General features: G+C 46.8%; 1 long non-coding RNA gene across 1 annotated transcript; it reads right to left on the bottom strand.

Annotated features, from left to right (window-relative positions):
- Positions 1 to 3344: 3344 nt before the first annotated feature.
- Positions 3345 to 10940, bottom strand: LOC140483902 (uncharacterized). The gene is made up of 3 exons (XR_011962059.1): positions 10524 to 10940; positions 6049 to 6226; positions 3345 to 5901 (listed from the first exon to the last, which is right to left on the bottom strand). It is a non-coding gene; the product is annotated as an uncharacterized lncRNA (long non-coding RNA).
- Between the last annotated feature and the right edge of the window lie 2247 nt (positions 10941 to 13187).

Consider the following 13187-nt stretch of genomic DNA (forward strand, 5'->3'; position numbering starts at 1 on the left):
AAGTGTATAAGTCCTGCTAAGATTTGCTTTCCAAAATGCAGCACTTTTCATTTATCTGAATTAAATTCCATCTGCCACTTCTCAGCCCATTGGCCCATCTGGTCCAGATCCTGTTGTAATCTGAGGTAACCCTCTTCGCTGTCCACTACACCTCCAATTTTGGTGTCATCTGCAAACTGATGCTCGCATCCGAATCATTTATGTAAATGACAAAAAGTAGAGGGCCCAGCACCGATCCTTATGGCACTCCACTGGTCACAGGCCTCCAGTCTGAAAAACAACCTTCACCACCACTCTCTGTCTTCTACCTTTGAGCCAGTTCTGTATCCAAATGGCTAGTTCTCCCTTTATTCCTTGAGATCTAACCTTGCTAATCAGTCTCCCATGGGGAACCTTGTCGAACGCTTTACTGAAGTCCATAGAGATCACATCTACTGCTCTGCCCTCATCAATCCTCTTTGTTACTTCTTCAAAAGACTCAAGCAAATTTGTGAGACATGATTTCCCACGCACAAAGCCATGTTGGCTATCCCTAATTAGTCCTTGCCTTTCCAAATACATGTAAATCCTGTCCCTCAGGATTCCCTCCAATAACATGCCCACCACTGAGGTCAGGCTCACCGATCTATAGTTCCCTGGCTTGTCTTTACTGCCCTTCTTAAACAGTGGCACCATGTTTGCCAATCTCCAGTCTTTTGGCACCTCACCTGTGACTATCGATGATACAAAAATCACAGCAAGAAGCCCAGCAATCATTTCTCTAGCTTCCCAGAGTTCTCGAGTACACCTGATCAGGTCCTGGGCATTTGTCCACCTTTAACCATTTCAAGACATCCAGCACTTCCTCCTCTGTAATCTGGACATTTTTCAAGATGTCACCATCTATTTCCCTACAGTCTATATCTTCCATATCCTTTTCCACAGTAAATACTGATGCAAAATATTCATTTAGTATCTCCCCCATTTTCTGTGGCTCCACACAAAGGCCACATTGCTGATCTTTGAGGGGCCTTATTCTCTCCCTAGTTACCCTTTTGTCCTTAATATGTAAAAACCCTTTGGATTCTCTTTAATTCTATTTGCCAAAGCTATTTCGTGTCCCCTTTTTGTCCTCCTGATTACCCTCTTAAGTATACTCCTCCTTCCTTTATACTTTTCTAAGGATTCACTCGATCTATCCTGTCTATACCTGACATATACTTTCTTCTTTAGATATATAAAAAGTAAGAAAAGTGGACATTGGGCTGCTAGAAAATGACGCTGGAGAAGTAGAAATGGGGAACAAAGAAATGGCAGAGGAACTGGATAAGTATTTTGCGTCAGTCTTCAGGTGGAAGACATGAGTAACCGCAAAGATTCGAGAGAGTCAGGGGACAGAGGTGAGTATGGTGGCCATCACCAAGAAGGGGCTAGAAAAACTGAAAGTTCTGAAGGTGGACAACTCACCTGGACCAGATGGGCTACACCCCAGAGGTCTGAAGGAGATCGCCGAAGAGATAGTGGTGTAAGTAGTGATCTTTCAGAAATTGCTAACATTAACACCCCCCCCCCCCGCCTCCGAGAAGGAGATAGAGCCAATGATGGGAAATTACAGGCCAATTAGCCTGACTTCAGTTCTTGGTAAGATTTTGGAGTCCATTCTGAACTATAACATTTCTGAATACTTGGAAGTGTATGGTAAGATAGGGTGAAGTCGGTTTGGTTTCATTTTCACCAAGGAGAGGTTGTGCCTGGTAAATCTTTAGAATTTTGTGAGGAGGCAATGAGCAGGTTAGACCAAGGAGAGCCAATGGATGTCATCTACCTGGACTTTCAGAAGGCCTTTGACAAGGTGCCACACAGGAGGCTACTTTATGAGGTAAGGGCCCCATGGTGTTAGAGACAGGTTCTAGCATGGATGGAAGATTGGCTGTCTGGCAGAGAGTTGGGATAAAAGGGTCCTTTTATGGCAGCCAGTGACTACTGGAGTTCTACAAGGGTTAATGTTGGGACCACAACTTTTCATATATTAATGATCTAGATGAAGGAACTGAGGGCATTCTGGCTAATATTGCAGATGATACAAAGATGGGTGAAGGGACAGGTAGCATTGAGAGGGCAAGGAGGCTCAGAAGGATTTGAACAGATTAGGCGAGTGGGCAAAGAAGTGATAGATACAATAAAACATGGAAAGTGTGAGGTTATGCACATTAGTAGGAAGAGTAGAGGTATAGTTTAATGTCAAAATGGAGAGAAAACTTGGAAATCTGAACTGCAAAGCAACTTGGGAGTCCTAGTCCAGGATTCTCTGAAGGTAAACTTGCAGGTTGAGTTGTTAGTTAGGAAGCCAAATGCAATGTCGGCATTTATTTCCAGAGGATTGGAATATAAAACCAGTGATGTACTCCTGAGACTTTATAAGGCTCTGGGTCAGACCACATTTGGAGTATTGTGTGCAGTGTTGGACCCCATATCTCAGGAAGGATGTATTGGCCCTGGACCTGATCCAGAGTAAATTCACGAGAATGATCCCAGGAATGAAAGGCTTAACATATGAGGAACATTTGAGGACTCTGGGTGTATACTTGATGGAGTTCAGAAGGATAAGGGAGGGGATCTAATTGAAACGTACAGAATACTGAATGGCCCAGACAGAGTGGATGTTGAGAAGATGATTCCATTAGCAGGAGAGACTAGAACCCAAACCTTTGAGTAAAGGAAAGACCCATGAGAACACAGATGAGGAGAAATTTCTTCGGCCAGATGGTGGTAAAATCTGTGGAATTCATTGCCACAGAAGGCTGTGGAGGTTAGATCGTTGAGTATATTAAAGACAGAGATAGATAAGTTCATGATTGATTAGGGGATCAGTGGTTATGGGGAGAAGATGGGAGAATGTGGGGTTGAGAAACTTCTCAGCCACAATGGAGTGGCGGAGCAGACTCATTGGGCCAAGAGGCTTAATATCTGCTCCCCATGTCTTATTCCCAGGTCTTTTCACTGTATTTTACTGTATTATTCAATGTTAAATGTAGGTGACAATCAATAAATAAATCATGCATTGTTAATTTTAGGTTGTTTCGTCCAGAAGCATCGATCTGTCCAGGATCAATTGTAATAAAGATCTGTCACACTCCAGGTCCCATATTGTGTTGGGAAGCTAAATAAAGAGACTGCCGTTTGTTTGTTTGCAACTTCAGGCAGTTTGAAAGCTCCTACAACCAGCCAGGTATATTTTGAAGACATGGTGAGCAGATATTAGGCCATTTGGCCCATCGAGTCTGCTCCACCACTCCATCGTGGCTGAGAATTTTCTCAACCCCACGTTCTCCCATCTTCTCCCCGTAACCATTGATCCCCTTAACAATCATGAATCTATCTCTGTTTTAAATATGCTGTTGTAATATAGAAAACTAGGCAGCCGTTCTGTGCGCAACAAGATCCTACAGACAGCACTTTAACAAACCACCCTGTTCCCTGGCCAACATCTCTGTCTCAGGCTTGCTGCAGTGCATCGAACACCACTCTCCAAAGCAATGTTAAAGATAGTCATCAAATACTGGCCATGCCAACGATGCCCCTGCCCTGGGATTGTTTTGGTGAGTTCACCTTGGGCATTGTTACCTATTCCTGTTGTATTGGCATATGGTAGTGATGATGCCCAGGAGAGCAACCTGGTATGTAATGACCCTGCTGTTTTTTTGTTTCAAAAATATACTTAATTCACTTAACTGGCAGACGACTTATGAATTAAGTATTAAACAGGCCCATACAGACTTTCCAGCAAATACAGTGGAATTTTGACATTCCTTGTTACAACTTCAATCCAGTAGCAACAAAAAAAATGCCATTTTCTGAACATGAAGCTATTTACATTTCTATCAAGGTGATGAGAGGATCTCAAAACTTAAGAGTCCTGTTATACTTTGGCGGAAAGATCTCAGGTGGTGGTCTTTGCCCACTGCACCTTGCAGAGGCTGCCCCAAGCTTTAGTGTGCCCCTCAGCACATAGTCCGCAACATTCGGTCCAGGTCAATTCCTTGTTCCAGAAGACCAACAGGTTTCAGGCAGACCAGGGAGAGTCTTCTGATGAGTTGATGGTCCTCCAAACACAGTAGATCTTTGTCTCAGTGTGCAGGTTACAGAGCACAGAGTCTTGCGTCACAGAGCTGCTCGGGACAAACCTCAGTAAAAACCACTGCATCTCTCTCTCCAGAATTCCTTTGCAAAGGCACATTCCAGAAGATGTGTGACAGTCTCTACACCCCTCAGCTGCTTTGTGGGTGGCATAGACCAACAGAAAGGATCTCACAGGCAGTGCCCTTCTCACCACCAACCAGGGCATGTCTTGGTAGTTGTTGGAAAGTTCTGGTGATGAGATATTGTGCCAAATGACTTGGATAGTCCGCTCAGGGAACCACGCAACAGGATCCACCCTCTCCTTTTCCTGCAGGGTCTCGAGGACGCTATATGCTGATCACCTTCTGATAGACTTGTGAAAGAAAAATAAGTTTGATCACAAATCAAATTTTTCCTCGAGGGACACATGATACGGAACGGTGCAACTACTTGGAACATTCTGCAGGATCAAGGCTAGGCTTATCCTTTGTAACATGAGTACCAGGTGTTGGATGCTCTTCAGAGGGTCAGTGTGGACTTAATGGTCTGAATGGCCTGTTTCCACACTGTAGGGTTCAATGAACATGTTAGGTTGAACCTCCGTGTACACTTGGTGTTTGCATACCCAGGGTCTGCCCACAGGGGGTACATTCTTTGCCCCTTTGTCTGGAGCATTATACATGGTGCCTCTTTGGACCCAGTTCATCTTTGACCTTCAGGTGAAATGGAAGACGGCTCAGCTGACTGCAGTGGTGTAGGCTCGGGGAATAGGCCAGACCTGTGCCACATGCAACACCGCGGAGAGTACCTCACACCTGATGACCAGATATTTACCGACAATGGAGAGGGAGTGATCCTCCCATCTACCCAGTTTCTGCCTCACCTTGGCAAAATGCTCCTCTCACATGTTGTCGCATGTCCCGGCCTCTCTACATATCCAGCACCTTCAGATAATCTCTCCTATTGGTGAAGGGTATAAAAACCCAGTTGTCCAGTTCCCAAAGAAATTGCCTTGATTTACCTTGGCACTCGAGGCCAGTTCAAACTGGTCATAAATCTGCGCACTGACAGTGGATCCAAGCAGAAAATGGTGCCGTCCTCCAGGTACAGGGAAGCTTTGACCTGCAGGCCTCCCTGCCTGGAATAGTCACCCCTCGAACTCAGGTCCTTCTTGATGGATTCAGCAAAAGGTCTTATACAACACACAGACAAGTCAGGTGAGAGTGGGCAGCCCTGCCTGTCTCCAATTCTTATTGGGAAACTTTCTGATTCCCACCCATTGATTTGAGACTGCATTAGTGATGTTGGTGTAGAGCAGTTGGATCCAATTGCAGATTCCCTCCTCAGACTTCATTTTGGACAGCATATCCCATGTGTAGGTGTGCAATGTCCTGTCAGAGGCCTCCTGGTATTTGTATAGCTGATGCAGTTCTGTAACGGGTGAGTGTTAAACCCCAAGATGTGGGAGATTCAGCAAAGGTAATTTCAAGGGGCGATGGTTGTTACATTTGTCCACACTCAGGGCCTTGTTCTTCTCAGGCAAAAGGAATATGTCGAGACACTACTCCTCCTTCACTGAGTAAAGGGCTATGACGGTAGCTAATACCTAGCCACATTGCCATGGCAATGACCTGACCACACAAAGTCGACCTTCCTGATTTGAATGTAATCAGTTAACTGAGACAGTTAACAGTTCCTTCTGCATCTCGCTGCCAACTATAGGCCAAACCATAGGCATGCTCTTCACATGCTGTGTAAATTATTGCTTCATTTCTAAAGTTATATTTTCCGTTCATTTCAATCCTAAAGAGTGCAAAACAAAAAAATGTCAATTTCATGGGGTTTTTTTTTTTGCAATGTTCCAGACACCAACCAATTGCATCTAGAAGGACAAGGGCAGCAGATACATTGGAACACCACCACCTGCAAATTCCCCTCCAAGCTACTCACCATTCTGACATGGAAACATATCACGAGTCAACATCCCGGTATTGCCCTGTCTAAGGACATAATGGGTCTACATCCAGCACAGGTACTGCAGCAGTTCAAGAAGGCAGCTCACCACCACTTTCTCAAGGGCAATTAGGGACATATCAATAAATGCTGGCCAGTCAGCGGTGCCCATGTTCTGCAAGTAAATAAATGAAAAAGGTTGCGCACAACCGAGCAGTTATTTATAGACAAATATGCAGTAACAGGATGGCAAAATTCATTCGTTTCTGCAAAACACTGGTGCATTTTTAATTCTCCCTTTTTTGTAGACTTCTGTACCTTTTTAAGTCTTCGTGATGTCAGATTTATAAATGCCCTATTATAAAATATATTGTCAGTGGACATTAAAAGGGGCAGCTGTCCAGCCCCCTCTCCTGCACTTGGGCAATTGTATTCATAAGGAACGTGAGGCTTTCAAGATCGCCTTGCCCAGTACAGTACAGGCTTTGTCGGGGTGAATTACTGATCCCAGAGCAGACCTGACCCAGTTGGGGATGACCTGTAGGCTTGCATTTAGCAGTTGCCAATTTCTGATTTCCTTCTCCTCTCCCTTCCTCATGGGATTCACATGTGCTGCCTGCCCGAAGCATATGTCATACACCTCAATCAGGTCCTGGCCAATCAAGTCCCACAGAGCAGAATGCAACTTGACCGCTAAGTTATCTATGCAGGCTTCTGCATTCCCTTGGTGTGGGGGAATTATTGCTCCTGCACAGGGCTGAAGGAGTTATCCTCTTGCCCTATGGAAGGGTGTCGTCCCTGAATCAGAGCTGAGGGAGCTGCACAGTTCCTCCCTTTTTGATTTGATTTATTACTGTTACATGTACCCAGTTACAGTGAGAAGTTTTGTTTTGCATGTAGTACAGCTAGGTCATGCCAAACAAAATTAATTAGGTGAATAGAACAGAGTGAGGATTACAATGTTGTGGCTGCAGAGAAGGTGCACAAAGAGCAAGATCAACATTAAATTTAAAAATTTGAGAAAATTTAAAAATTCAGATGTCTAATGATGGCAGGGACAAAGCTGTTCTTGAATCTGTTGGTATGTGTGTTTAAGCTTTTATGTCTTCTGTCCGACAGGAGAGGTTGGAAGAGATGATAACCGGGGTGGCAGGGGTCTTTGATAGTTGCCCTTCTGAGACAGTGATGGAGCCAGTGGATGGAAGGCTGGTTTGTGTGATGGTCTAGGCTGTGTTTGTTACTTCCTGTAGTTTATTATTGTCCTGGGCAGAGTGATTGCTGTACCAAGTTGTGATGCATCCAGATAGAATGTTTTCTATAGTTCATCTATTGTGGACATGCCAAATTTCCTTAGCCTCCTGAGGAAGTAGAGGCATTGCTGGGCTTTCTTGACTGTCCTGTCCTGGTGGACCAGAGGATGTTGTTGGTGATCATCATTCCCAGCATCTCCACCTCAGCTCCATTGATGCAGACAAGAGCGAGCCTTCCACCTTGCTTTCTGAACTCAAGTGATCAGTGATCTTTTATTTCGCTGATGCTGAGGAGTAGATCTTTACACCACCCACCTAGCACTCTATCTCATTGCTGTCATCTGTCTTGTCATTGTTTGAGATCAGGCCTATGTCGGTGATGTCGTCAGCGAACGTGTCGATGGGGTTGGGACGGAATTTGGCCCCACAGTCATGAGTTGTCCAGGGAGTACACTACAGGGCTGAGTACGCAGCCTTGCGGGGCACTGGTGTTGAGGAATATCATGGAAGAGGTGATAGACTGATGCAGTCTGTGGGTCAGGAAATCCGGGATCCAGTTGCAGACGGCGGAGCCGAGAACTAGGTCTTGGAGTTTGGAGATTAGTTTGGTTGGAATTATAGGGTTGAAGGTGGGGCTGTAATTAATAAGCAGGAGCCTGACGTAGGTATCCTTGTTTTCCAAATGGTCCAGGGATGGGCGTAGGTCCAGGGAGGTGGCATCTATCGTGGACATCTTTTGCCAGTAGACAACTTACAAGGGATCAAGGCAGGCTGGGAGGCTAAAGTTGATGTGAACCATGACTAACTTCTAAAAGCACTCATGATTATGGAGGTCAGAGTCATCAGGCTGTGGTCATTGAGGCACGCTGCATGAGCTTTCTTCGGTATTGGGATGACGGTGGTCTTCCTGAGGCAGGTGAGGTCTTCAGGTGGTAGTAAGGAGAGGTTAAAGATGGCGGCACTGAGTGCACAGCTGGGGACTCCCTCTGGGCCGGTCGTTTTCCGTGGGTTCACTCTCTCTAAAAGTCCGATCTGCCGCCTGCAGCGGTGACTGAGGGAACAGGTGCATCTGAGGCTGTCTGAGCAGGTGACACTGAGCCACTGACCTTCTGTTTGTTGCGAGTGTAAAATGCATCGAGCGCACCAGGGAAGGGCTGTGTTTTTGTCTGATATTCGTTTCTGCTTCTGTTTGTATTCTGTTACATGGTGTAGGCTTCGCCAGATGGCGGGTGTCCCTGTGGTTGGTTTGGGTCACTAGCCATGCCTCTTGGCATCTCGAATGGCCTTATGGAGGTGGTATCTGGATTTCTTGTACAGGTCAGGTTGGCTGACTTGAACGCCTCACACCTGGATGTCAGTAGGCAATGGACCTCCTGGTTCATCCATGGTTTCCGGTTGGGGAATGTTTGGATTAGCTTCTTTGGAACACAGTTTGGACATTTGGCGGGGCAGGAGCTGTGTTGGCGGTGTTTTGTTGGAACTCTTGAGGTTGGCCTGATTGAAGTACAGGCTACAATGAACACGAGCTCCATCTCAAGTCCATTTGTTGCAGTGTATATTTCATCAGAAGCACTTCTCACCTCAGCCTGGCTGGTGTGTAGGTTACTGTCGGGATACCAGAGGTGAACTTGCAAGGTGGGTAGTAGGGACTCTTAGATATTCCAGGTCCAGGGAGCAATAACTCACCAGGGTCACCACGTTTGAACACCAGGATGTGTTGATTAAGAGGCAGACCCCACCACCTCTTGCCTTGCCCAAAGACACTGTCTGGTCCATACGATATATAGGGAAACCTTCAGGTTGTAAGGCGGAGTCAGGTGTGAGCCATGTCTGTGTAAAACAGAGCACACAGCTGTCTCGCAATTCCCTCTGGAAGGGACACCTAGTTTTAAGATTGCTTCCAATGGCTTGGACATCTGCCAGGACTATGTTGGGGTGGGAGTACATGAAACCACATTAATTCAGCCGCATCTGTAGGTCAGCACATCTCCTGGTAAGGTGATTGCCAGTGGTCCATCCAGGGCGTCAGTGATGGAAGTCTTGCTGCACTAGGAGGTAATTGCGTTTGATGGGGCCGTTAGCACCAGAGACGGCCATGTGCACTCAGGAAGGGGGGGTCTTGGAGTTCTGTCAGACCTCCACATTGTCACTGCTGGACTGGTCAGGCCTCCGCGGGGTCAGGTCACTGCAGGGTCAGAGTTCGGTTCTCAGTTCCAATTTTCCTGGAGGTCAGGAAGTTTGCCAATGATTCCACAATGTTCAGAACCATTCACGATGACTCAGACACTGAAGCAATACATGAGCAAATGCAGGAAAAATCCAGGCTTGGGCTGAAAGGGGCAAATAATAAACCACACTAATGTCAGGCTACGAGCATCACCAATAAGAGATGATCTAACCACTGCCCCTTGACATGCACTATCAACATTCTGAGAATCTGTTCCATATCTACACCAGAGACCCAGGTTCAATTCCCGCCTCAGGCGACTGACTGTGTGGAGTTTGCACATTATCTGCGGGTTTCCTCCGGGTGCTCCGGTTTCCTCCCACAAGTCCAAAAATGTGCAGGTCAGGTGAATTGGCCATGCTAAATTGCCCGTAGTGTTAGGTGAAGGGGTAAATGTAGGGGAACGGGTCTGGGTGGGTTGCGCTATAGCAGGTCGGTGTGGACTTGTTGGGCCGAAGGGCCTGTTTCCACACTAAGTAATCTAATCTAGCTTTGCAGCAACTAAACAGAGGTTTCGCGTCACTCACCCACTTTTCCCCAAATGCAGTTTGAACTCAGCTTTCAAAGCGGCAATGTTCAAACAGCTTGGCTTTCTTATCACTAGCTACACCCAAACCTCTGCAGCCCCAACGTTCTCCTTCGAATCACTGTTTCTGTTGATGCTGAGAGGCACAGCTCACTCTCTGTGGATAGCACGAGGTGCAAGACTAAACAAAACAAAAACACTAATAAAACTCTGGATGCTGGAAATCAGAAGCAAAACCACAAATTGCTGGAAAAATGCAACAGGTCTGGCAGTACCTGTGGAGAGAGAAAAAACTGCTAACATTTGAAGTGCAGTGACCTTTCTTCAGAACAGAGTAGATCTCTGTCTCAGTGAGGTTTATGTCGTCTTAATTAATTGTAAAGAAAGAGAGAGGATTTCCTGCAGCCAGTGTCCTTTCCAAACTTGTTTCAACTGAGACTTTTTTAAGAGTTCTTTTCCTTGGACTCACCCATTTCTCAGCTCATCGTTTCCCTTTCTAATGTGGCTGAGTCCGTGTGGAAATGTCTGCCCGGCTGCTCTCCCTGCCTCTACCTCTTGGAGCTATGCTTGGCTTTTCCCTGTTCCTTTCCTGAGGTCAGATGGGGCACGTCTCCATGGCCACCGTTGTCCCGGCTACCGACCAGCCTGCTACCTGGCTGTGTGACCATGGGGGCATGTCCACTCACTCTGAACCACCCCAAGGAGTAGCCCAGCAGCAGGCCAGACGCCGGTAAATGGGACTGGTTTTACCATGTCCTGTTTTTGGGACCCTGAGGCCATCTTTGTGATCGCCGTCTGTGGTGAGGTTTTGTAGATTGAGCTCGGTGAGGGGGTAACTGGGCAGTATAATGTCTGGGCTGGTCAGTGGATGTGTTCTCAGTGCTGCCTTTAGTCTCTCCTCCAGGAGAGCTACAAATCTGCCTGAAATCTGCAAAGAAGGTGGGTGTGTGGGTGGGTGGGGGAGCCAACAGTAAGTCTGAAAGCCTTTTCTGGTTGCTTGACGTTTGGTAGGCTGCATGTGAAGGTGCAGGCTGCAAGATTGATGGAGCAGACAGCAGCCTGGTATCCTGCAGAGAGCAGCTGTCGGCCATGAATCAGCTCCCTGGAATGTGTCAGTTCGATGCCCTCTGTCCAGTCTCTGCTGTGAATGGAGGGGAGCCCGTAAAAAGCCAAATCAAACGACGTCCACAATCGGGACAGCTGAAAGTGGAAGGTGCCAATGTGTGTAAACAGCGCTCCTTTTAATTAATCACTGCATCCACTGATTTAGCTCCCAGGTAATGAAGGTTAGCCAGATGGCAGGGTTTTGAAGTGGTCACAGCAGAAAAGCACTGTTGACCCTCCAGAATTGGCCTGAAGACTTTGTGCTGAATTTCCTGGTGGAGGGAATGGTAAATCCCGTGAATCTATCGAAACTTTGGTTTACCCCTTGTAGAAAAAATGGTGGAAAGTATCATTTGATCAGGCAGAGAATCAGGGATATCTTTGCAGAGAATTGCAATGTTAATGAAGATTTGGAGGTGCTGGTGTTGGACTGATGAATATTCGAGTATTATAATTTCCATTACATTGCTTACCTTTCTGCCTCCCTTCCAGATTACTAATACTCTCCATGTTTGTTATTACTCTGCTGCTTTCCTCCGTTACGATTTGGAGGAGTTGGTGTTAGACTGGGCTGTACAAAGTTAAAAGATCGTACAACACCAGGTTTATTATACACCTGTTGGACCATAACCTGGTGTTTTTGAACAATGTTAGTGAAGACAGTGAAGTGAAGCAAGGTAAGTGTAACGTATACCTTTGGGAACCCACTGCTGGTTCCTCCTTGTTGACAGATCCCAGATTGTGGTTGGTTTGATGGGAAGTTTCTCCACAGGGTGCGCACGACCTGGCTGGTTACAAGTTTGTTAGGCGTTGCAACTGTATGTTTAGGACAGGGGGCTTCAGGCAGTGAAATGTACTTTTCCCCACTGCTCGTATCGATAACCCGAACCATCTCCATGTAGCATCCAGCTTTCAAAACCAAGGCAGCCTGTAACAGTTACCTGTGACCTCTAAGCCACCTCTACTCTGTCTCCTGCTGATTAGTTTGTGTATTCTATTTAATTTTTCTTTACCTTTGCTTTCTTCTGTCTAGATTTGTGAAGACTGGGGTACGGTCCCACTGGTGTTGACAGTCATTGCAGTGACTCCTCACCCTGTTCCAGCTGCCGCTCTGTGAGTACTGGGTGGTGGCGAGGGTACTGTTGGAAAGATTAGCTTCCAGTAGGAGGCAGGTAATCTAAGAGTTTACCCCTCTTCCCTGCCCCCAGTCGCTCATGCAGGCACACAGATATGGGCAGCAGCATGTATCAAGGTCATCATCTGATTCTCAATTGAAGAGGCGTCCAATGCTCACGGAAGGATCCCATAACCCAGGCTGAGTGAGCCCAAGGATTCAGGGCTATTTTGGACACCCCATTTAGATTGACTGCACATGAATGGCTAGCCAGAATCGCACAGTTCACCTTCAATACAGGGACACTAGTCCATTCCAGTGTAATCTCTGCCAATGGGATCCTATAGTGTGTGGGCCAGTGCCCTGGGAACATACAGGACACCTACAGCCTGGAGCACTCATAGGTGCCTGAACCTTTTGCAAAAAGACATATGCACATGCGCACGCACCGCACACACACCCCTCCCACACCCACACACCCCACACAGGCATACACAGATCCCCCACACATACATACACACATCCCACACAGAGACGTACACACATCCCACACAGAGACATACACACATCCCACACAGACATACACACATCCCACACACACCCCACACAGACATGCACGCATTCCACGCACATCCCCCCCCACACAGACATACACCAATCCCACACACACCCCACACAGACATACACACACACCCCCACATAAACACATCCCACACACACCCAACACAGACATACACACACACCCTACAGACATACACACCCTCCACACAGACATGCACACATCCCCCACACACCCCACACAGACAGACATGCACCCCACACAGACATAAACTCATCCCCCCTACACAGACATACACAAATGCCACACACACCCAACATAGACATACACACATCCCACACACACCCCACACAGAC

The sequence above is a fragment of the Chiloscyllium punctatum genome, chromosome 12, assembly GCF_047496795.1.
Source record: "Chiloscyllium punctatum isolate Juve2018m chromosome 12, sChiPun1.3, whole genome shotgun sequence".
NCBI lineage: Eukaryota > Metazoa > Chordata > Chondrichthyes > Orectolobiformes > Hemiscylliidae > Chiloscyllium > Chiloscyllium punctatum.